This window comes from Phoca vitulina, unplaced genomic scaffold (assembly GCF_004348235.1).
Source record: "Phoca vitulina isolate PV1807 unplaced genomic scaffold, GSC_HSeal_1.0 scaffold29, whole genome shotgun sequence".
Classification (NCBI taxonomy): domain Eukaryota; kingdom Metazoa; phylum Chordata; class Mammalia; order Carnivora; family Phocidae; genus Phoca; species Phoca vitulina.
In genome coordinates this window covers 519104-541363 of record NW_022589732.1, presented here as the reverse complement: position 1 = coordinate 541363, position 22260 = coordinate 519104, and the positions used below count along the sequence as shown (strand labels likewise).

At 38.6% G+C, this 22260-nt stretch overlaps 1 protein-coding gene and 1 pseudogene across 1 annotated transcript in view; one reads left to right on the top strand and one right to left on the bottom strand.

Annotated features, from left to right (window-relative positions):
• Positions 1-22260, bottom strand: part of BICC1 (BicC family RNA binding protein 1) — a 272977-nt gene that overhangs the window by 164926 nt on the left and 85791 nt on the right. The gene's annotated exons all lie outside the window — the stretch shown is intronic.
• Positions 17640-19365, top strand: LOC116644398 (annotated as a pseudogene).

Below are 22260 nucleotides of genomic sequence, written 5' to 3'. Positions count from 1 at the left end.
CCATGCCCTAGTTTCCTGTATGTGTAAAATGAGAACAATGATAGAACCTATATCATGGAGTTGTTTGGAGGATTAGATGAGTTAACACATAAAAGTCTATCAAATATACCAGTGGAGATCAGCTATTTGGGGGGAAGAAGGAAGGGAAGAAAAAGCAAATGCCTCCTTACTTACCTGGGTGCATCAGCGATCCTCTCTCCACTACTTTCTGGTGCTTCTCTGACTACCACTCACTGGCTACTGACAGCCTCTACAGGGAAGGTCTGCAAGTAGCTCTTGCAGAGTTTCTGAGAGGCATCCACGAGGGTTCCCACTGCACACTTCTCTGAGATGCGATAACCAAATTCTTCATGTCTCCTTGCCCCCTGACACCATCAGAATACCTAATGGTCTCCAGACACTGGGCTCTACTCACCTAGTAGACAGGCTTCATGCGTGGGTTACTGGAGAGACAGCTTAATCCCAGCTACCTTCAGTGGTATCTACTTGGCTCACACTAAATGATGGGAGAGCTTCTCCCCAGTTGTCTTGTCCAATCTCACATAGGCACCGGGGCACATCAGCAAGACTGTTGCTTAAGCAGCTGTGCCACCAGGTAATAAAACACTGGTCTCCTCTCCTTGAAGTGTGCCCCATCTTTGAGAGATTTCCTTGAAAAGTCCCTTCTCCCAAGAGAAAATCTCCTAACCTCTTAAAAGGACCACCTCATTTCCCAGCTCAGCCTCCATAAGGATATTCCACCTCTTTCTTCCCACTTCAATCTTTCTAGGGAGGGGGTTTGCAGGGAAGAGGGGTGGTTTGTAGTGCTAGCTGTGGGTATCAGAGCAGTTTCTACCATCTGATAACAAATGTGAAGAAGTATGCAGACTCAATGTTGGCAGTTTATCCAAAGCTCTCTTCAAAATGCCAGGGCCATAAATAGGCCCTTCAATCTGCATCCTAGTTACCAATTATGGGGTAATAGGAAAAGGTCCTACCCAAATCCTACGTAGGGGAACTACCAAGAAAAAGAATAAAAGCAGAAAGGAAAGAGAGAAGCAAGTGATGAGAAGTGATCATAATTAGGAGAGACAAAGAGCACCAAGCAGCCCTAGGCCCAGACCATGGAAAGGATTTCTGACATTGGAGAGGAATTCTGTACCTCAGTGTTCTGGCAGTTAAAGATATAGGGTGTGTGTGGGGCGCCTGGGTGGCTCAGATGGTTGGGCGTCTGCCTTCGGCTCAGGTCATGATCTCAGGGTCCTGGGATCGAGTCCCACATCGGGCTCCCTGCTCCTTGGGAGCCTGCTTCTCCCTCTGCCTCTCTCTCTCTGTCTCTAATGAATAAATAAATAAAATCTTTAAAAAAAAAAAAAATAAAAAAATAAAGATATAGGATGTGTGTGTGAGAGAGAGAGAGACAGAGAGAGACAGAGATGGACAGAGAGACTGAACACTGAAATAATGGGACATCTCTACAGTAATAACCGATGTCACGGCAGAGTGGCTTGCACTCGAGAGTGTTGTACATGCCACGGAATAAAACTCTGTATGATAAATGCCTTTTAGGGCTTGGATTCAAAGGCTTCGCTGGCAAAGGGCAGGAGAAAATGGCATTTCCAATGGGTGAGCACAAGAAAAAGTTGAAGGATGAGTACAATGTTGGGACATGACTCCATGTGCACTGTGATGATATGAGAGCACAGCTCAGAGGGGGACAGTTGTTGGGAATATTTTTATATACTGTGAGCATCTAAAACTGCCAAGTACCATAAGCTCCTAAAGCAGATGACTTCAGCCATACTCTAATGTAGGAGAGGGTCTCAGTCCTAAGTGCCAGTACTTACCTTAGAGATGGCCTAGTGGCTTACTTGAAAAGGGCAAAGTAATTTTTCGGTTTTTTTTTTTTTAATGCAGTTGAGTGTGTCATGTTTACTTCTGAAAACCTTTTCAAATTAAGGCATGAAAACACTAGATCAAGTCGAAAAAAGAACTCAGCATGTCCTAAAGCTGGAAAAAAATGTTGCGATATCTGGAAAATAGATTGTTGAATGCAGTGTATCCTCTGAACACTTTACAACGCTTAGAAAATCAGTCAATCATGGAACTGCTTGTCAATTTTTCTCTGTAATTCTAGTCAAAGCTAAACACCAAAGGGACCTGGAAAACTTAAGCTAGTCTCATGTTTGCAGAGCTATGCTACTGTCCCATGATCACACACACACACTTTTTTTTTTTTTTGAGAAAGTTCTTCTTGAATCCCTTAAGTACACATTCTGGTAATGGTGAGGACAGTCCTTTTTACCCCATCAACAAGACAAAAAAGTAGTTGTGAGTAGCCAAAGGTTTTGTGACTTGGAAAAGTCTTATCTTTCAAAGTGCTGACAAGACAAAAGACACAGATTACTATGAAGATGATGGTTTTTCAGGAGTGTGGAAAATCATCTTGGGATTTTCACTCCTTCAGTCTTTGATACTATAACCACTATGATTCATTCTTCTGGATTCCAGATAACTAGTATGTTATAGTATGTTAAAATACTCCTTAAACCCACGAATTACCCTTAGTTTCTTTCAAATTTTTGAATTAAGCTAAAGGCCAAGGATTTGATTCTCTAAAGCAGCAAACAGATTTTAACATTCATTATTTCCTAAAACAATGTAATTTCAATGCTTTATTAATGGGATTTCTTTCAGCAAAAATTTGACATCCTCTCTTTTCAATGATCACTACAGGCAAATACTCAATGCCTAATGCTACTTTTCTAATTAAATAAAACATTTTCATATTTTTATTGGAAAAATGTTTAAGTGATTCCATGATCACCAAATAGAATGTTGTAAATATTTATGAACAAGAAATGTTGATGGCTAGCTAGAAAAAGCAGAATACAGACTAGTTTACAAAGTAAATGAAATAAATAAAGCTATATATAGGTATATCCATCATAGGAAGAGAATTAGAGAGATGCTTCCAAAATGTGCACACTACCGTTGAGGAGGAATCTGGCTGTTCTTTATTTAGTTTCTGCTCTGTACTTTTCTGTCCTTTTTTTTTTTAATGAGTGCATACCATTTTTACTTTTAAAAAAAAGCTATTTTTTCCAAATAGAATATAAATTTATGACAAGAAACATTTTTTGTTGTATTTAAAACTAGCAATGTAAACTCCCTAAAACAGATAAATAGTTAGCATTAATTCAGAAGCTGGCAAGAAAGACCTTGTCTCCCAAATGTAGCACTACCTGTGGCATTTTTCACAAGAGATCTACCCATGGCCTAAGGTAACATTGTTTCTTCCATTATTTCTACTGTGAGTTTCCTAAAAGGTTCTGTGCAGGAGACACACAGATACCATGCTAGCCCCAATCAAAATGTTCCAGATACAGAAGGCTAAAGAAAAAGGGTTATTAGCAATGAGCGTTCACACATACAGAAGGAAATCCATCATTACAATAACCATCACAGCCTCATTTAAATGTAATGATACTCAAACAGGTAATGCAGGCAGCCTACAAGACCCTAAGCCTATTTGGAAGGATGTATGATAGTCATACCTCACTAGGAAACATGGTAAAGCTAATTCTGTTAGTGTATTATAGAGAATTTTAGCCTAAATAATAGGCTATTGACTCCCAATATAGATCAAGATAAACTTCATATCTCACATTCTTATTATTATCCCAACTCTGCATGTCTAGTCCATTTGGGAAAGCTGAAAGTTGTATTTATCAGCATTTTGCCCTTAGTATGATTGACATATTTAAAAGGTGCTGTCTTTTAAACTTTTGGACTTCATAATTAGTCTGCATTTCTCATCTAATAGTAAATGGCACAGCACTGTTCTTAGGAAAAGTTGGCCTGGAGAGGCAGTGCAAAACAAAAGAAAACAAAGATAAGTAAATGGACAGACCTATGGTTACACAATTATTTTTAAAAATCTTTGCCCATCTCGTTGCTATTCCAGAGGAACATGTATTTCTTCAGTTTCACTGGCATTGCTCCAAATTTATCTACAAAAGTTATTTAAGCAAAGGACTGAGTATAACTGGGTGTATGAAAATTTTGTACATGTGCCAGAAGAAAGAGAAAGCTCCAAAAGCCAGCATATACTCAGCAGGAAAATCCAGTAATCGGAAAGGAAAGCACCAAATGAAAAGGCAAGTGCTCCTGGCAGGATGGACTTGTTTTCTTCATATAGTTTCCATTCACCTTCGCGGCCGTTCCAATGACCTGGCCCTGGATCTTGGACAGTGTGCCCGTGCTTAAAGTCAGTCAGCTGGCCTCCTGGGGACGAACATTAACTTCACTATGGCCTCAGGATGCCAAGGGGATTGCTGGCACAATTCTGTATTCCAAGTTCAAATAGTAATAGAGTTTACTACATTTTGAGCCAGGATCACAAAATTTAAATTGAGAAACCAGCCAGGTTGGACACTTGGGTAATGTCCTTTGTGTTTGTTGAAGCCTGCCTAGCAACTACTGGCAATTTCTGAAAGCATGTTCACCCTGGAAAAATAAATAACTGCCAGACTGCCAATATGGTTCTAACTGCATACCTTTTCCCTCTTAAAAACTTATCATCAGCTTCCTTACCTTGACCAAAGGCACAACAAATTGTCTGTGTTAGGGGGGATGCCTTCTGTCCATATAAAGCAAATGCTTTGTTTAAACACAGATGAAACACTTTTTGTTATTAAAAGCTGACATTTAAAAGTTGACATTTAAAAGTCACACTGTCTCTGGCTTAAAATACATATGGGCATACTAAAGGTATTTTTGAACATACACTACACTGTCAAAATGATGGAAGGAGATAATCTCTACATTGTTTTTAATTTAAAGTTTTAATCAAGAGGACATGGTAGGAATATCAGATTTCAAATCTCTTTACATGGAATGCTATTTTTTTTCCTTTTTATAAGACTGCCCTTCCTGACAGCATTAGCCAAATGAAACTCAATTATATATTCAAAGCTAAAGAATATTTAAAAGTCAAAGAAAATACTGTTCTTCTCTAGGTCCAATCCCTGTCACGTGGCCCTGGATGCGCAACTCTAAGGAGTCTTAAAGGGAGCCAGCTGCGGAACGCCACGAGCCCGAACGCAACACACACGGGGCTGAGCGGAAAACAGAGGCATCCCAGGCGCAGGGCGGCCAGGGGTCTATTTCTGTGCTGCTTGGGCTCATGTGAGAAAAGGCTGCTCTTTTTTATGAGATTTGGCTCAGAAGAGCTAAACTGTCTCCCCCGCACAACAACGTCTTGGTCTCAGGTGGCGGAGTCAGTGCAAGGCGCCCAGGCAGCAACAGCAGTGCGAACCTGGCCAAGTCAGTCACATTCTCTGAGCCAATTTCCTTTCTCTAAAATAAGAATCGAGCTACAGGGTTTCTGTGGGGATTAAGAGATCTCTTCCACAGCAAGTGCCTTAGTACAATGTCTGACACGTCAGAGGTACTTGGAAAAGGGTAGCTATGTGTTATAAGTGGTGCTACTGATAGAATTATTAGTAACAAAAATTAACAAGTAATAATAAAAGCTAGATAACCATTTTATCTAACTCATTTGGGAGAAATACTATTCACAGAATATACATATTCATAGTTGTATAGGTCATCCTAGATAGTCTTAATTTCTAACCTTTGTAGAATTGCTTCAGACCCGAAGAAGAAAATTTATTTTTTCTATACTGAGACGTAACAAGAAAGAACCATAGTGCAGCAGCTGGGGTAGCTGCTGTTGACAACATATTCCACCAGACACATGCAGCAGTGTCTCCTTTAGCAAATCCACAGGTCTTCCAAGGTTCCTGCAGCAAGTAAGCCTGTGATCTTCCTGAGCCACTGACTCGGTTTTAACCTTATGGACCTTCTGATTCTTATAACTGGTGAGGTTTCCTTTTCAGCTTTGGCCATGGGGGAAGCTGACATTCTGATATATTGTATACAAACCTTATTGTTCCTCACATCAAACTATTTTCCAACTTCTATTTTCCCTTCACAGCAATTTCCTCTTGCATTTATTTTGTAGTCTGTGCTACTCATGTAGATTATTAGGCCACTTCGTATCTGTTTTTGAAACAAGGGGTAACATGATGTATCTTAAAGTTTAGCCACTCTGCCATTCAGAATTCACATTAAAATATAAGAATTCAACCTCGTCCAGCCAAACTCAGGTTTGGCAGTAACAAAAATGTTTCTCTGACAGATACATGGTGATACACGACAAGGGAGCAAAGTGCTTCAGGAAATATCTGGGAAGCTTGACAAAACTGGATGCAAAGGAAGAAGCCAGCGAAGAGCTCTGCAATCAAATGAGGATGCTTCAAATCACTGAATGTAGCCAAATGCTCTTAGATGCATGTAGTTGTCCCTTTAGGGACAACGTTATCCCTCCCTAGAATGCTCCCACCCGATCTGAGAGTGGCACCATCAGAAAGCCTTCAGAAGACTGATCAATCATAGGGATTTCAATTTCCCAGCTTTAAGCTGAGAAAGCCAACTTAGCTTCCCTTTAAATAATGATTAGGTGAGAAAGCCAGGAAACACAAAATTTAGTTGAGTGGTGTCTAAGAGAAGAGAGACCTGGTTCACAAGCCCCATTAGTAAATAACTCTTGGGAGGCATTAAGGTAGATGACTGATACAAATGAGGGGCACCTGGGTGGTGCAGCCAGTTGAGTGTCTGACTCTTGGTTTTGGCTCAGGTCTTGATCTCAGGGTCCTGGGACAGAGCCCCACATCGAGCTTTGTGCTCAGCAAGTAGTCTGCTTCTCTCTCTCTCTCTCTCTCTCTCCTTCTGCCCCTGCCCACCCCCACACTCGCTCTCTCTCTAAAATAAATAAATAAATCTCTAAAAAAATAATAATAATACAATGAATGGTCCATATTTTTACAAGCAGGGGTGTTTTTGCTGATTTGTCCAATTAAATGTTGGGTTGTACACTCAACCACATTTTCCTGCAAGACCACTCATTGCACAGAGGACAACAAGACAGACAAGTGGAACTGAAATGGTGACTGCACAGGCCAGACATGAAGGCAAGGCTTTGACATGTTCTCAAGTCATCAGGAACTCATTACAGAAAAAGTTCCACAAAGTTCCAGGAATAAAGCCAGCCTAGAACTCCTCTCTCTGACCCCCTCCTCTGCCCTACCAGAGTCACTATGCTTCATCCCAGAACACAAAACACACGGATGTAATAAACATTTCAGGGAAGACAGGCTAAGTGCTCCACGTGACAGCACTCTGCTCCTGCCCACCAGCATCTTTCACAACGTGGGACTAAGAAGCCATAGGGAGCAGCTGCCGTTCCTGTCTATGCCTATCCCACCCCTCACAAAATGCAGAGACCCTCTTGTACTTCTTTCTAGGCACTCAAGCACCTACTAACTCCTTAATAATTCTAAATGCCAGCTTTAGAGTAGCCAGTTACTGTTCATTTAAGTGTGCAACGCTGGCCTCTAAGAGCCCTGGCTATTCCAGTTTTACTGTAAATTTGCAACAATGCTATTATAATTTCAAATTTTATCTTTCCAGCAAAATAATTTATATCTGTGATTCAATTTTATATTTTTGTCCCTATATTCTTTATAAATATATGGCCATCTTAATGTCAAATATCAATTCAGGTAGGATGTTATTTCACAGCAAGAATCTCTTAAAGTAGCACAAAAATGTGCATGTACTTAATGCCACTGAATTGTATACTTAAACATGTAAACTAACATGATTAAAATGGTAAATGTTACATTATGTGTATTTTACCACACACACACATACACACACACACACACACACACCCCTCCCTTATGTGAGGTTCTCTCTATAACCACATTATTAACCATGTGGCCAATTAATTCTTCATTGAAAGTGTAAAAGGTATTGGTTTCCTAAAATACAAGTGATAACCTTCACTGTATTATCAAAACCTAAAATTACAATTGCTTAGTCTCTGTAAGACTGATCAGTATTTGACTAGCCAGGGCATGAAGGCGCCACCAACATGTCCTTTCAGCAGCTGTCATTGCTTAAACTATTCAGAAACAGTGTTCCTTCGGAGATAGCAAAAAATCAACCTAGATGGCGCCAAATCATCCCCTAACATCAGGAAGACAAACATCTGTCTCTGAATTCACAAGAAGCCCTAGAAAAATTCCAACATGAAGAAAGGGCAGGACAGCAAAACCGCAATCCAAGCGTTGCCGTGATTTAAAAGGCAAACAAAACCCCGATAATGAATAGCAGCCATCACATGACAGAGCTTCCCTAAATCATTTTCTGGGGCTCAGACTGTTTAGATTGGGTTAAATCTTTCTTTCTCTCCCTCCGTTCCCCCCATTTTGGTTACTCTGTAAAAAGAAATTATTTACCAACTGTCTTGACATCATAGGTAATGGAATAATATATCAAATGAGATGCTTCATTATTCCTTCTGAGGCTTAGCTCTAAGGAATGTATTATTGTTTTGGAAGAACTGTAAAGGAATTCCAATAGAGACAAATGAAAGAAAATATAATTATATCCTGAATGGGTAGGATTCCTTAAATGTATTGGTCTAAGTGGGAGGGTAAAGAATTGTTTTTGAAAGTTGAAGTAAATACTTAAGAAAGCTTCTTGTCTATTCAAAGCAAATTATTAAAATTTAGCTGTCTCCTGAAATTAGTTTTAAAAAAGTGAGTTCTTTCCTATTTGATGTGTTCATCATTTAATAAGCCTTTCCTCACTTCTGTACCTGTTCTTTTCACAGATGTATCATAATCAATCATTATTCTATTTGCTTATTTTCTTGTATTTTGTATATCCTTCAGTAAAATTTCCATTTGTTCTGTAATGGCAGAACTTATGTCTGATTGCTCACCATTGTATTCCTAAGGCCCAACACAGTGCCTGGCACACACTAAAGGGCTCAAAAAAAATCTTTTTAATGAGAAAATTCATCATTTCATTCACTTGACCAACAATTATGTATTGAGTAACTTTATTCCACGGCTACAACAACCATATGAAGATTCAGCTCACATCTATAAGCTGCATTTTGGTCTCTGGGATTCAAGAACTCAGAGAAAGGAGAGAAGGGCAGTCTGTAATTTCTTTAGAATCTAGTGAGTTAAAACACCTTAAAATTTTACATATAAAGAAGCCACAATACAGCTTTCTTTCTTCAATATGAATAAAGACAAGTTATTACATTTCATGATAGCCCTGTTACAGGTAAACATTTTAGTACAAACACTCTAAATAATGATTCTTTCTATAAAACCAAGACCTTTCAGTACCCAAATAGTAAACAAAACCTGCAAGGAATGTTGTCACTGAACAAAGGTAAGCCATATGACGTGAGCCTAGAATGAAAACTACACTGTGGATTCTTTTATTCACCCAATCCTTTCTGAGGTATTTATATTGTTTAACTATGTATTGCCTCCACCAGAAAAGGAAATACAAAATCATGTTTTCTTATGCTTAATGAGAAATTACAATTTCTGTCTAAAATTTAGTTAACAAGATCTAGTTGTGAGGCTAAGGGCAAATCTTGAATTCCTTCTTGTACCTGACCCCATTTCTCATTACCCTCATGGTTCCCAGGAAGATGAACCTGGATTAAGTTCAACAGTGGGCTTGCTCATCAAAACACTTTAACAGTTGAAGGCCTTCCTGCTGCCCTATCTTACTGGGAAGTTTAGGAAAATCTGGCAAATTTAAGAGTGTTACATAAACTTCACATGAAGAACAAATATGCTCTGTGAGCTGCTACTTGGACCCTGCTTTGATTTATTGGGAACACTTACAGTATGGATATGGATCTTAACTTCCATGCACTAAAAGACAGAGTATCAGAGCTTTAGAGACTGGATAGTTCTGGCCCTCCCTTAATGAATCAGGAACCAGAGACCTAGAAGAGATAATCTGGCACCGGGATTATCTCCCTCTTCTTCCTCCTCGTCCAATGTTCTTTTCACAACCACTAGGTGTCGGTAAACTGGTACATTAGTTTTGGGCCTCCTTTCTCATCACCAGCATGCCACAAAACCACGGGGGGAGGCGGATGTGACACACACAGCTCTCGGGAGGAAGGAATGTTCAAGTCTATGAACTCTGAGTGACCACATATTGATGCTTATGTGGCAGTGAGACCCTGTTCTACATCCTGGAAGCTTGGAGACCAAAAAGAGGGCAGGAGAGTTGGGGAAGAGGAGCCAGAGAAAGGAGGAGAGCAAAGAAGGCAAGAGCCCAATAAATCAAGTGTTCTTCTTTAACTGTGGCCTGACTTATTCCAAGTTCAGACCCACATTCTCTAGTGGGTATTTTCTAGCCATTTTTTCAAATGGTCTTTAAAAATACCTGCCATAATTACTTACTATAAAACACAACTGTAATTTTCGGTAATGTTAAGGAGATGAATTTAAAAACTCCTAATTTATAGGCAATTTTACATGCACCACCTCACTATTTCTAGAATGCAAGGGATTCCTAATAAGTCACTGTTTTCAGCCCTGAACTCTCTCCTGAGCACTCTACCTACATATCCATCTTGACTTCAAGTCAACATTTTTCTTCAGAACAGCTCTCCTGCTACATGTTACTATGTCCGTCCCTTTCATATTAGAAACCTTGAAGTCATCCTTAATTCTTTCGTGTTCTTCTTCATCCACTAGATCCTACGAGGATTCCCCATTCCTATAAGGAATGAAAGAGGCACAGCATAGGGAATACAGTCCATGGTGTTGTAAAAGCCCTGAATGGTGACAGATGGTGGCTACACTTGTGGTGAGAAGAGTGGAACATACAGAGTTGTTGGTGTACACCTGAGACTAATGTAACATTGTGTCAACTATATTTCAATTAGAAAAAATTTAATTAAAAAAATAAAAATTAAAAAAAAAAAATTCTTCATTCCCATTTCCTCACATCCATCCCTTTATCTTCCTGTCTTGTGTCATACCTCCCCAAGTTCCCAGGCCTTCTTCACCTCACAGGTACTATTTAATACCTGACCCCCATCTAGCCCACTGTGCCTGTACTAACAGTCAGTTATAACATCCACACCTATACTGATCCCCAAAAAGTACCGCCACTCACAGCAGCTACCAGAATCTGCTCTCTTATCATGTCACTGCACAGACCTGACAGTGCCCTGCATTCCATATTCACTAAAAGCTTTCACACCAATAATGATGCGTGGCTCCCACTACCCATCCTAGTAGGCCAACGGGCTGTAGAAGGAGGAGTCAGAAGCAGTCTTTAAAGGACTCCTGTTGCCTCCGAGCAAAGGGCTCTGAAGCCACAAGCTGAAAACAGTGCCCAAGTGCGGAGGGAAGGCAATGTACATCAGAACCAAAATGGCAGATTCTTGTGGCTGAGACACGAAACGTTCCTTGAGCCACAGAGAGAACTGGCAGCTCCTGAATCAAGAAGTTGCTTGGATTTTCTTTTTATCCTCTCCTGCCAAGTAAAACTAAAATATCTTTGCATCCAAAATGAAAATTCAGCATGCCCTGATAATTCTTCATTGATAGCAAATCTCATCCAGCCATGGCCTATCATTCCCTGACAATTTTCCATCTCATAACAAAGGAGTAACAGTATTTCTAATAGTGATGAACTATCCTATTGCATGAGAACTTAACACCATCAACACCACCTCAAGAAAAAAATGAAAGAAAGAAAAAAAAACTCCACTAAGAAGAAAACATTTTTACTGTAAAATGCAAAAAATATAAACATGTTTCAATAATAAAGCAACAAATGGAATCTTTTCTCAACGTAAGAATCCAGAAAGTAGTATCCCCAAATAAATATAACAGTCATTCAATTCTAAACTAGGAAGAGTTGTCAACAATATTATAGAAGTGTGTGTGTCTTTTTCCAAACAACTAAAAACATGGAGTCCTATCCTAAGACTATAAGGCCCCGCAGCCTTCCCTTAAGCACTGACATAGAAGGGTCTCTCTGAAGAACCAAATCATCTCTCACCTTTGATCAAAGCTTTTCAATTTCAGCTGACTTGAAACTGTTCCATTTCAACTGATTTTAACACCAAATCTATGAGGAATTATCCCCATTTTACAAATAGGAGAATGGAGTCTCAAATGACGAATGACTTGCCCAAGATTTCACAGTTGGTTAATGGGCTGGGATTCAACAGATCTCATGGCTCCTGGTTTAGTGTTCTTTCTAATATTGACATCTCTTACTTGTTTCATTTGTGGATTGCTTCAAAATGAGGGCATGGCTTTGAATCAGGGGAAAGAAGAAGGGATAAAGAGGAGACGGTATAAAGAAATACACATTATATTCACCTCTGGAAGATCCAAGCTTCCCATATCAGACAAGTACCCCCTAAGAACCTCTAAGGCATCTTTTGTGTGTGTGTGTTGGCAGGGTGGGGAATAAGACAGCTCTATCTCTTATTGCTTTAATCTGTTAGGTAACCATATTTAACTTACTGTGTTTTCCCACTAACAACAAAGACATGAGATTTTTATTTTTCCTAAAAAGGCACAGAGATTTTTAAAAGATTTGAATTGTCAGTGTAATTTTAAAAAGAGAGAGAGAAAGAAAGAAAAGAAAAGAAAAAAAAGGAAAGGAAAAATGGTGAATTGAGTTTCCTCCCCCACTTCAACAATTAGATAGTTATAGGACCTGGACCAATTGCTTAAATTCTCTAGGCCTTCCTTCATTTGTATGCTAACTTAGGAAATCTCTATGGTCCTTTTCAGTCCTACAATATCATGATGCTAAGAAGTTACTTAGTCCCAATCATGCACACAGAGCAATGTGTAAGGCCCCAAAATACCTGAGCCTCTCGAGAGTTCAGAAACTAGTTGGACTATTAGTATATTAACTCAAAAGAACAGAACAAGGTAAGCAAGTTAACTTACAATAAAATCCAAAGTGATACAGATATGTAAATGCAACACATAAACAAATAAAAACTGTCAACGTGGGATGAAACAGTCCAGAACATGCCACAAAACGATGGGACTTTTAGCTATATAACTGGAAAGGTCAGAAATCGAAATAAGAAAATGACTTTCTAGGTGGGTAGATATTTTTATCTGCAGTCATTAGAGTCAAGAATGATCATGGCTTGGGGATGCCACTGGTTGATGCCAACAGGAATGGTTTGAGGAGCAATGGGAGACAAAGTTAAATAAGCAAGAAGGAACCGAATGTAATTAATGTTCAAAGCCAAAGGTGGAAATTTAGCTTTATCTTGGAGGCAATGGAGAAATGTTAAAGAAATTCAGAGCACAGATATAAAATGATAGTGGTTGTGTTTTAGAAAAGATTCATATACTCTGAAATGATTTACACTCTCATCCCTAACATGAGGCACACTGAGGAAAAATATTTTTTAAAAAGCCTCCTTTGTATCATCACATCCAGCCCTAACACAAATCTTGGTGTGTGTGTGTGTGTGTGTGTGTGTTTTAAAGGAATTTCCAAATGATTCATTGATTGTTGAATTCTGTAGACCAGATTTTCACCAAAAAGTTTTTTTTTCATCAAATGATATTGTGAAGTGCTGCACATTACATATTTCCCTAACAAATTCACAAAATAAAAATAACTAGGACATTACAGTCTGTAGGCAGTTTTGAAGGAAAGAATATTTTTTAAGTGTATATGACAGCATTCCTCAAACGTACCTAATCATGGAACTTTTAAAAATAAGATATTTATTAACATAATGCAGAACTAGTGTTTCACAGTATACCTCCTTAGAACTAATACCATGAACATTTAGTCGTAAGAGAATGAAACTTAACAGAAAATGAAATCCATTAGTAACTGACACAAACACATAAAAATACACACAATTCATTTTCTTTTATCAGCATTAGAGACCAACATGAACTTACAATTTCTGTTAGCACTTGCTCATTCTCCACATCAGTGGTTCCAACCTTGGCTACATATTGAAGTCATGGGCCACTTTAAAAAAAAAAAATTACTAATGCCCTAACTTTATTTCCAGAACAGTTAAATCAGAATCTCTAAGTTCGGGCATCAATAGTTTTTAAAAGGTCCTTGGACAAACACACCAAGGACGATTAAGAACACTGCTGTAGATTAAGAGTTTACCAACACTAAAATGGTTAATGGTAGAGTTTGGGAAATGAGAATACGAACATGAACTCCAGCTAATTCAGCTAAAAAATCTGTCCCTGAAAAATTGAGAATTGGCTATATTTATTCTGCATACAACACTAGATCTCAAATATTCTTGGCTTTCTTTTCTCTATACTTGTTCATCATTATACTCGTGGTTTCACACTAATACTACAGTATGCTAAACTGATAGCCAAAGATTTCTTTAAGGGTGTCTTTAATTTTATACAAATAGAGCCAAATTTTCTATTATTTGCCAAATTTGAACTACTGGTCTCAGAAGTTTTAGTCTGATGTCCATAAAACACAGCCAGAAGTAAACTGCAAAGCCAAAACTTTGAACTTTCTGAAAAATACATTTTTTGAAAAACGTATACCATAGAAGGTTCAGGACTTACTTAAACGATGCTATTTATTTTACAGCCATCATTCCAAACTTGGAAAATTTATCACCCAAAATGCAATGAAGGCACTACAGTAGTTGAAAACTCGTGTTTCAAAGCATAGGAGAATGCATTTATCATCCAGGAAAGTAGTGGGAAGAAGAAAGTAATATCACGTCCCTAAACCCAGCACTTACAAAGAAGTCAAAAGCTGCAAAACAAATTATATTGCAAAATGTGTGGTTATCTTTTTAAATTTCATCATCTTTCAGGAGACAATGAATACAGACAACAGGATCCCCTAAATTTAATCTGGATTTCAAATCCTTCTACTCCTCCTCTCAACTTTTCACTTGCATGTGTGCATAATTAATTTAGATGAAATGATATAATGATATATATCACTTTCAACTCATCTGTTTTCTGAACCATATGACAGAGAAACAGTCTCCCCTCTCCCTTGTTTTACCTTTGCAAAGGCACTTAAGTTGGTTCTTTCTGCCAGGAATGCCTTTCCATTTTGCCTCCATTAAGACATTGAAGTCATGAAATCACAGGTCTGGAAGACATCTTCACCTAATCTAATCCCTGCTTTCTGCCAGAAACTCCCCCGCAAAGTCTTATCTAATCTCACCCAACACAGTAATCATACTCAGTTCACATACCCCTCATATGTCTACTCAAACACTTTCTCTTCTAGAGTGTGACCTTCTTGAAGACAGGGGCCAGAGAGCCACCTTTTCATTCTGCAGTCCTGTAGCTGGACAGTGTCTAGCTCCCAGCGAAGTCAGTAAGTATCTCGTGAGTGGCATCCTATTGTAAAGCCAATACATAATCATTCACTCTAGCCCCTTGTAAAAGCATTTTCCCCCTTTGCTTGAAAACTCTTTGAAGGTAGAAATTATTTCTTCTTTAGCAGTCCCATGGACCCTAGAAGACAATGGGAGAGTTTTTAGATTCACAGCTTATGAGGTAGCTCATCAAATTTTTAATGTATGAGAGGGATACTAAAGTGGAGTGGTACTCAAATGAGAAGAAACACATATCCATGTTCCAATTAAGTACTGAAATATATACTATTTCCTCAATTTTGTTAATACCTCCCTCTCAAGGTACTGGCTGAAGAAAAACAGGCTCTCCAAACCTGCAAACCAGAGGGAAACCTATGCCACCGAGCTTCTCAAACAGAATCCCCTATTGACTTACAACCATTGTCTTCGAAGATCCCATAGAAAAATTAACAAGAAGTTCTATTTAAGAACTTCAAACTAAGTTAGACATTTTCTCATTCACAGGGGATTAAGGTTTCCTGGTAACTCCAAAGTAAACAGGCACATGGGAATTGAAGCTGGGGTGGTTTTATTCTCTCAAAAAAGTAATTGATGGGGGTGCCTGGGTGGCTCAGTCCATTAAGCAGCTGCCTTTGGCTCAGGTCATGATCCCAGGGTCCTGGGATCGAGCCCCGTATCGGGCTCCCTGCTCAGTGGAGAGTCTGCTTCCCCTTCTCCCTCTGCCTGCCTCTCTGCCTACTCGTGCTCTCTATTTCTCTGTCAAATAAATAAATAAAATCTTTAAAAAAAAAAGCTTGAAAAAAAAAGTAATTGATGGTGAACTCAAGAAAAAACTAAGAAAGAAATACAGAAACTTCTATATATTTGCCAGTAGTTGGTTTCATCTCTGGCTAAATTCCTTCATTCCCCACCTATCATCACTTTAACCATTAAGAAGCAGAAAATGTGAATGATAATCTAGGGTGACCACAGTACTAGAAGTAGTAAATGCTACTAAGGAAGGAAACACATACTTACACACTTCTCACAGCATTTTGATTTCACCAAAGGAAAGAAAAAAGAAAGGTAATGAAAACTAGTTTTTCACTACTTGAAGTGCCAAAAGGCAACTCTTTTAAGAAGGAATTTATGCCCAAAGAAATAAAAAACTGCAAAAGAACTAGTTTGGGACAAGCCACAACTGCTAAACATACAAAAAAAGAGAATAACATTCAGAATATTTAATAATTTAATTCAAGGATCATGTTACATAAAGAGGCATAGAGTAACAAAGAGCTCTCCTTAACCACAATTAAGAAAAACAGAGAATGTTTCATGCTGTACTAATCCCTCTGCATGCTGGCTGACTACAAACTTCCCACAAAAGGTATAATATTGACTAAAACAACATTAATGTCAATGGCCAAAAAGAAGAATGAAATCCCACAACAAAATCTTTTTGAAAAATAAGGACAGCACAAGCTTTTTCCACCTAGGATATTAATAGCAATGACCTTATTATTCCTTGAATAATGCTGGCAACTGACTAGCAAAAAGAAACACACCCTGAATAAGAATACTATTCACATACAGTGTGTGTGTGTGTGTATAAAGTATTCATCATACACTAGTATAGTGGGTTTTTTTCATGTTTTAAAGACACTGTGGTACTGCTGCTATAATTTTAATGACAGGTTTTAAGAAAATGTCCTTATGCCTCATCTAAAGAGCACTGCTCCTTTAAAGATAGAATTTAATTTGATCCATTTGTTGAGGAGTTAAACTACTCTACACATAATGCATAAGCCTTTTGAAGAGAGGGCAATTATATAATTATTCAAGTAATTGGATGCCTTTTATGTGTTTTAGTCTGCATCTTGATTACAAGGCCTTACAACTTCTCAACTACATCAAGAAAAGGGGAGAAGACTCCAAGGACACCTATAGATCAAACTTTGAGAAGCAACACAAACTGTGCTAACTCTCTGTAGGAGCATCTCTCACTTCTGGCATATCTGCTCAGCTCTCTGTTTTCTGTTCCATGTTGCCTTCTGTGGATGGGCTTCTTCTGCTTACTTACAGCTGCTTCTCCCTTATAATTCCAGATTTTCCATTGCCAACTCCATCCCCCTGGCTTCTCCCTCACCCATCCTACATCATGACCTTTCCCATTCCATTCCCACTACCACTCTGGGTCTTAGTTTCCCAATTTGTTAGAGATGAATCTCATTCCATGAGTTTTCAGAGCCCATCACACTGGTCATGGCCAGTGCCTACAGAAAGTTCATCAGTGGATCTGGTACCCACATCTAGGTCCATCAGCTGTGGCTGGATGAGCTGGGAAATAGAGTGAAGTAGTGCAAAACATGGCTTGCTCCTCTCCTTCTTCACAGTAGGGTATGTGGGAAGGCAGGTATGTAATGAAGTACATATATTTAAAAGTACTATTCAGGTGTCGGAGCCGCTGCCGCCAAGTCCAGATCTAGCCTCATGCACCACTGATGCCCGCCCGCCCGACGTGCACTCCCGATTCCTTTTGGTTCTAAGTCCAAAATGGCAACTCTCAAAGATCAGCTGATTCAGAATCTTCTTAAGGAAGAACATACCCCCCAGAATAAGATTACAGTTGTTGGGGTTGGTGCTGTTGACATGGCTTGTGCCATCAGTATCTTAATGAAGGACTTGGCAGATGAACTTGCTCTTGTTGATGTCATGGAAGACAAACTGAAGGGAGAGATGATGGATCTCCAGCATGGCAGCCTTTTCCTTAGAACACCAAAAATTGTCTCTGGCAAAGATTATAATGTGACTGCAAACTCCAAGCTGGTTATTATCACAGCTAGGGCACGTCAGCAAGAGGGAGAAAGCCGTCTTAATTTGGTCCAGCGTAACGTGAACATCTTTAAGTTCATCATTCCTAATATCGTAATATATAGCCCAAACTGCAAGTTGCTTGTCGTTTCTAATCCAGTGGCTATCTTGACCTATGTGGCTTGGAAGATAAGTGGCTTTCCCAAAAACCGTGTTATTGGAAGTGGTTGCAATCTGGATTCAGCCCGGTTCCGTTACCTAATGGGGGAAAGACTGGGAGTTCACCCATTAAGCTGTCACGGGTGGGTCCTTGGGGAGCATGGAGACTCCAGTGTGCCTGTGTGGAGTGGAGTGAACGCTGCTGGTGTCTCTCTGCAGAATCTGCACCCTGACTTAGGCACTGAGGCAGATAAGGAACAGTGGAAAGAGGTTCACAAACAGGTGGTTGACAGTGCCTATGAGGTGATCAAACTGAAGGGCTACACTTCCTGGGCCATTGGACTGTCTGTGGCAGATCTGGCCGAAAGTATAATGAAGAATCTTAGGCGGGTGCATCCTATTTCCACCATGCTTAAGGGTCTCTACGGAATTAAAGATGATGTCTTCCTTGTGTCCCTTGCATCTTGGGACAGAATGGAATTTCAGATGTTGTGAAGGTGACTCTGACTCCTGAGGAGGAGGCCCATTTGAAGAAGAGTGCAAATACACTTTGGGGGATCCAAAAGGAGCTGCAGTTTTAAAGTTTTCTAATGTACCACTTCACTGTCTAGACTACAGCAGGATTTTAGCTGGAGGTTGTGTATATTGTCCTTATTATCTGATCTGTTACTCAAGTAATATTAAAATGGCCTAAGAAAAAACATCCGTTTCCTAAAGTTCCAAACAGGAATGGTTCACCAAACCCTGCAGCTGTATCCTGATGCTGGATGATACCTGTCTTTGTAGCCCTAAATTGGTTAACGTAAGTTAGCCCCACCGTGTCAGAGGCAGCACTGCAGAGCTGCGGTTGCTCTTCACATCAGATGTGTGTTTACTGTGTGTTCTGTCACTTCGGGTTCCTTCCCCCAACACCCGACATGCCTAGTCCATCTTTTCCAGTCAGTCACGTCCTGGGATCCAATGTATAAATTCAATATTGCGTGTATTGTGCATAACTGTTCTAAAGGATCTTATTTTGCGTACCATGTATGTCAGAATATAGTGTACATGGCCATATAATGTAAAAAGACAATGCAACCAACTAAGTGTCATACCAACTAAAATACCAAATAAATTTTGAACAGTGAAAAAATAAAATAAAAGTACTATTCAGAGATACAAGCAAGGTAAGAGTTGAGAATAAATTCCAAAATAATCTACTTTGTCTAAAAAAAAATGCAAAATATTAAACACATCAAGAAGAAGGTTGTTCTTTAAAAAAAAAGAAAGAGTCCCAAAATTCAAGAAAGGACCGGTTCATGAGACTACAACAAACCATTATTTTAAGTCTTCTAGATAGAATAAAATATCGGAGGTACAAACTTCAAAACGACCAACTTCAATGTGATTTTGAAACCATACCATTTATTTTACTGTATTAATTTGCCTCCAGCCTTGCAGTTGTCCATCTCATGCACTGTAACAACCCTACTTCAGAACCCTACTTAGTATATTTGTAGCTTTAGATAGAACTTCTCTCAACTATAGAAGCACAGCCCACCCAAGGGAGCATGATAACTGCTCATTTAAAGAAAATCACTTACGTTTTATTAACAATAGTAAAAAAAATAGTTAAAGTCAGAAAAGGACTCTTCAAGTCAGATGCCACCAACTAGCTGTGTGACCTTGAAAAAACTCAATCTAAGACTATTCAGAGCACTGTCTGGAAGGTAAAAACACCATCACCACATACAACTTTAAAATGTACTAATTCTTCTGTGAACTCACTTAAGTCAATAAGGCTTAAGCTCTTTACTAAATGTCATAGCATTCACTTGAGTCACACTAAATGGCACTACACTGACCCCATCATTTTATGGACTGTAATCCTTCAGCTGAGTTTTTTACCCTAGATAATGTTATGCAGTCCATAAAAGAAAGAACATCACACAGCTTTGACTAGTGGGTCACAGAGCCAGGTGAACTCTTTCAAGGACATGCTTTCTACACTTTCATATGCTGGCCACCATAATGGCGACATTGTCTCCAAGCCAAATGTCAGGTCATGAGCTTAGAGAGAGAGAGCATGTGAGCTATATCTAAGTGGGCCTTGACCTGCCAGTCTGAAAGCAATTATCCTCATTTTATGTTATGTACCGAGCAATGAATTAGGGCCAGCCTTCTTCAGCTGGGTGAAGAATGGCAAGAAAAGCCAATTCTTCATGTCTGTACCAACGCACAGTACCTGAAGGTTATGTAATCTTTAGCTACTTCTGAATCACATCAATATCACAGGTATTATGGCCTCACTATAACTGTACAGACAAAATATCGTACCCAGATATTGCTGCCACATTTAAGATGGGACGCTGACCTTGAAAGTGAACAGAATGGTGAGAGGTCTGCAAATTAAGTCATATGATAAAGCAGAAACTAAGTATCTTTAGTCTAAAGAAGACATAGAGATGTTGTAAAAACCATCTTCAAAAATTTTTCTACCTCCAAATGGCAAAACAAGGGCAAATGGGGAGGGCCTTTCTAAAAAATTAGCACTGACTAAAACATGACCTGCCTTGTATATACCTGAGATTGACTCTGTTTACAACTGTTGTGATACAGAAGATACACATACAAACTTCAGTACTTGATGGGAAGCAGAACCAGACGACCTCTCAGACTCCTTTCAACAAAATTTTGTATATGCTATAAATTGACAACAATTTATGCATCTGTGAACAACCTCAAACTATCAGCCATGATGATCTGCTTTTCTCCATGACATGGTAGTGGTTGTTAATCTTGGTTTTAAAAGTATTAGATGCTCACTATAGGAAAGTGTAGAGAAAGAATAAAAATGAACCATAATCCCACAGCCAAGACAATCGCTGTTATCATTTGGTATAACTCCTGCCCAATCATTTTTCAAGGCATAAATATATGTAAGAAAATTTGAGGCAAGCTGTTTATATACCTTCTATTCTGATTTTTGCATTTATATGATAACCATTTTCTCAATTCCTTAATTATTTACCAAAAAAGTATGATTTTTAATGCCTACCTAATAATATAAAGTTTGGATATAGCATATTTCAAGCATTACATTAAGCACGTAGGTTATTTTTGATTAGTTTTAATTATTATACATATTACCACATGAACATCCTTTTACAATGATCTTCAGACACCTCTCTGATGATGTTCTATGTATATACAAGACTGAATTTATCTTTCTTAGATATAAAAATATTTGAATCATATGACAACCAAAGGACATAATTAAATATACACACATACACAAACTACCAAAGCAATTGCAAGGCTCCTCTGATTAGAACTAATCAAACTTAATCCTTCCTCAGAAATAGTTAATGCCACTGTCTTGAAAAATTGCTTCTAATCTTCACAAATATGTTTATATTTGCATATTATCAGTTATTAGTGTAATTCTTGCTTATCTGTGTAATGTGAAAATTGTCCTGAAATCTTAATATCAACCATAAATAAATAAGTTTGTATCTCAATATTTTTCAATTAAGAAAAATGTTGACAACTATAGGAATTAAGGGCTTTAATCCACTCAGGGAGAGCATTTTACAAAATAATATAAAAGCCATTTTAAACTAAGACCGATAAATCACTTAACTGGACCTTTCAATTGTCATTCTATGCCAGGTACACTGCATGTCACTAATCCAGAGTCCTGCCTAGTAACACTTCTTAACCTATTTTCATGAATTCAGTTTGATTTTCCACATGAACCAATGCTTTGAGTTTGGTTTCAAGAAGAGAGAAGAATATTTTAACTGGAAAAAACTAAACTTCACCAGATACTCATTTAAGATTATTATTCACTTAAAAAAATCATAGTAGTAATTAGGGTATATTGACTACCATCAAGATATGTTTTACAGGAATCTTAATGACATCCCCTACTCCATGGTTGCAGAGAGAGGAATAAAAGACAAAATGGGTTTTCATAAAGCAGTTGTGTGAAATGCTACCAGAAATAAAGCCAAAACAGAACATGACAGTTGAACTCCACAGCTGATTATACAGCCTGCTAT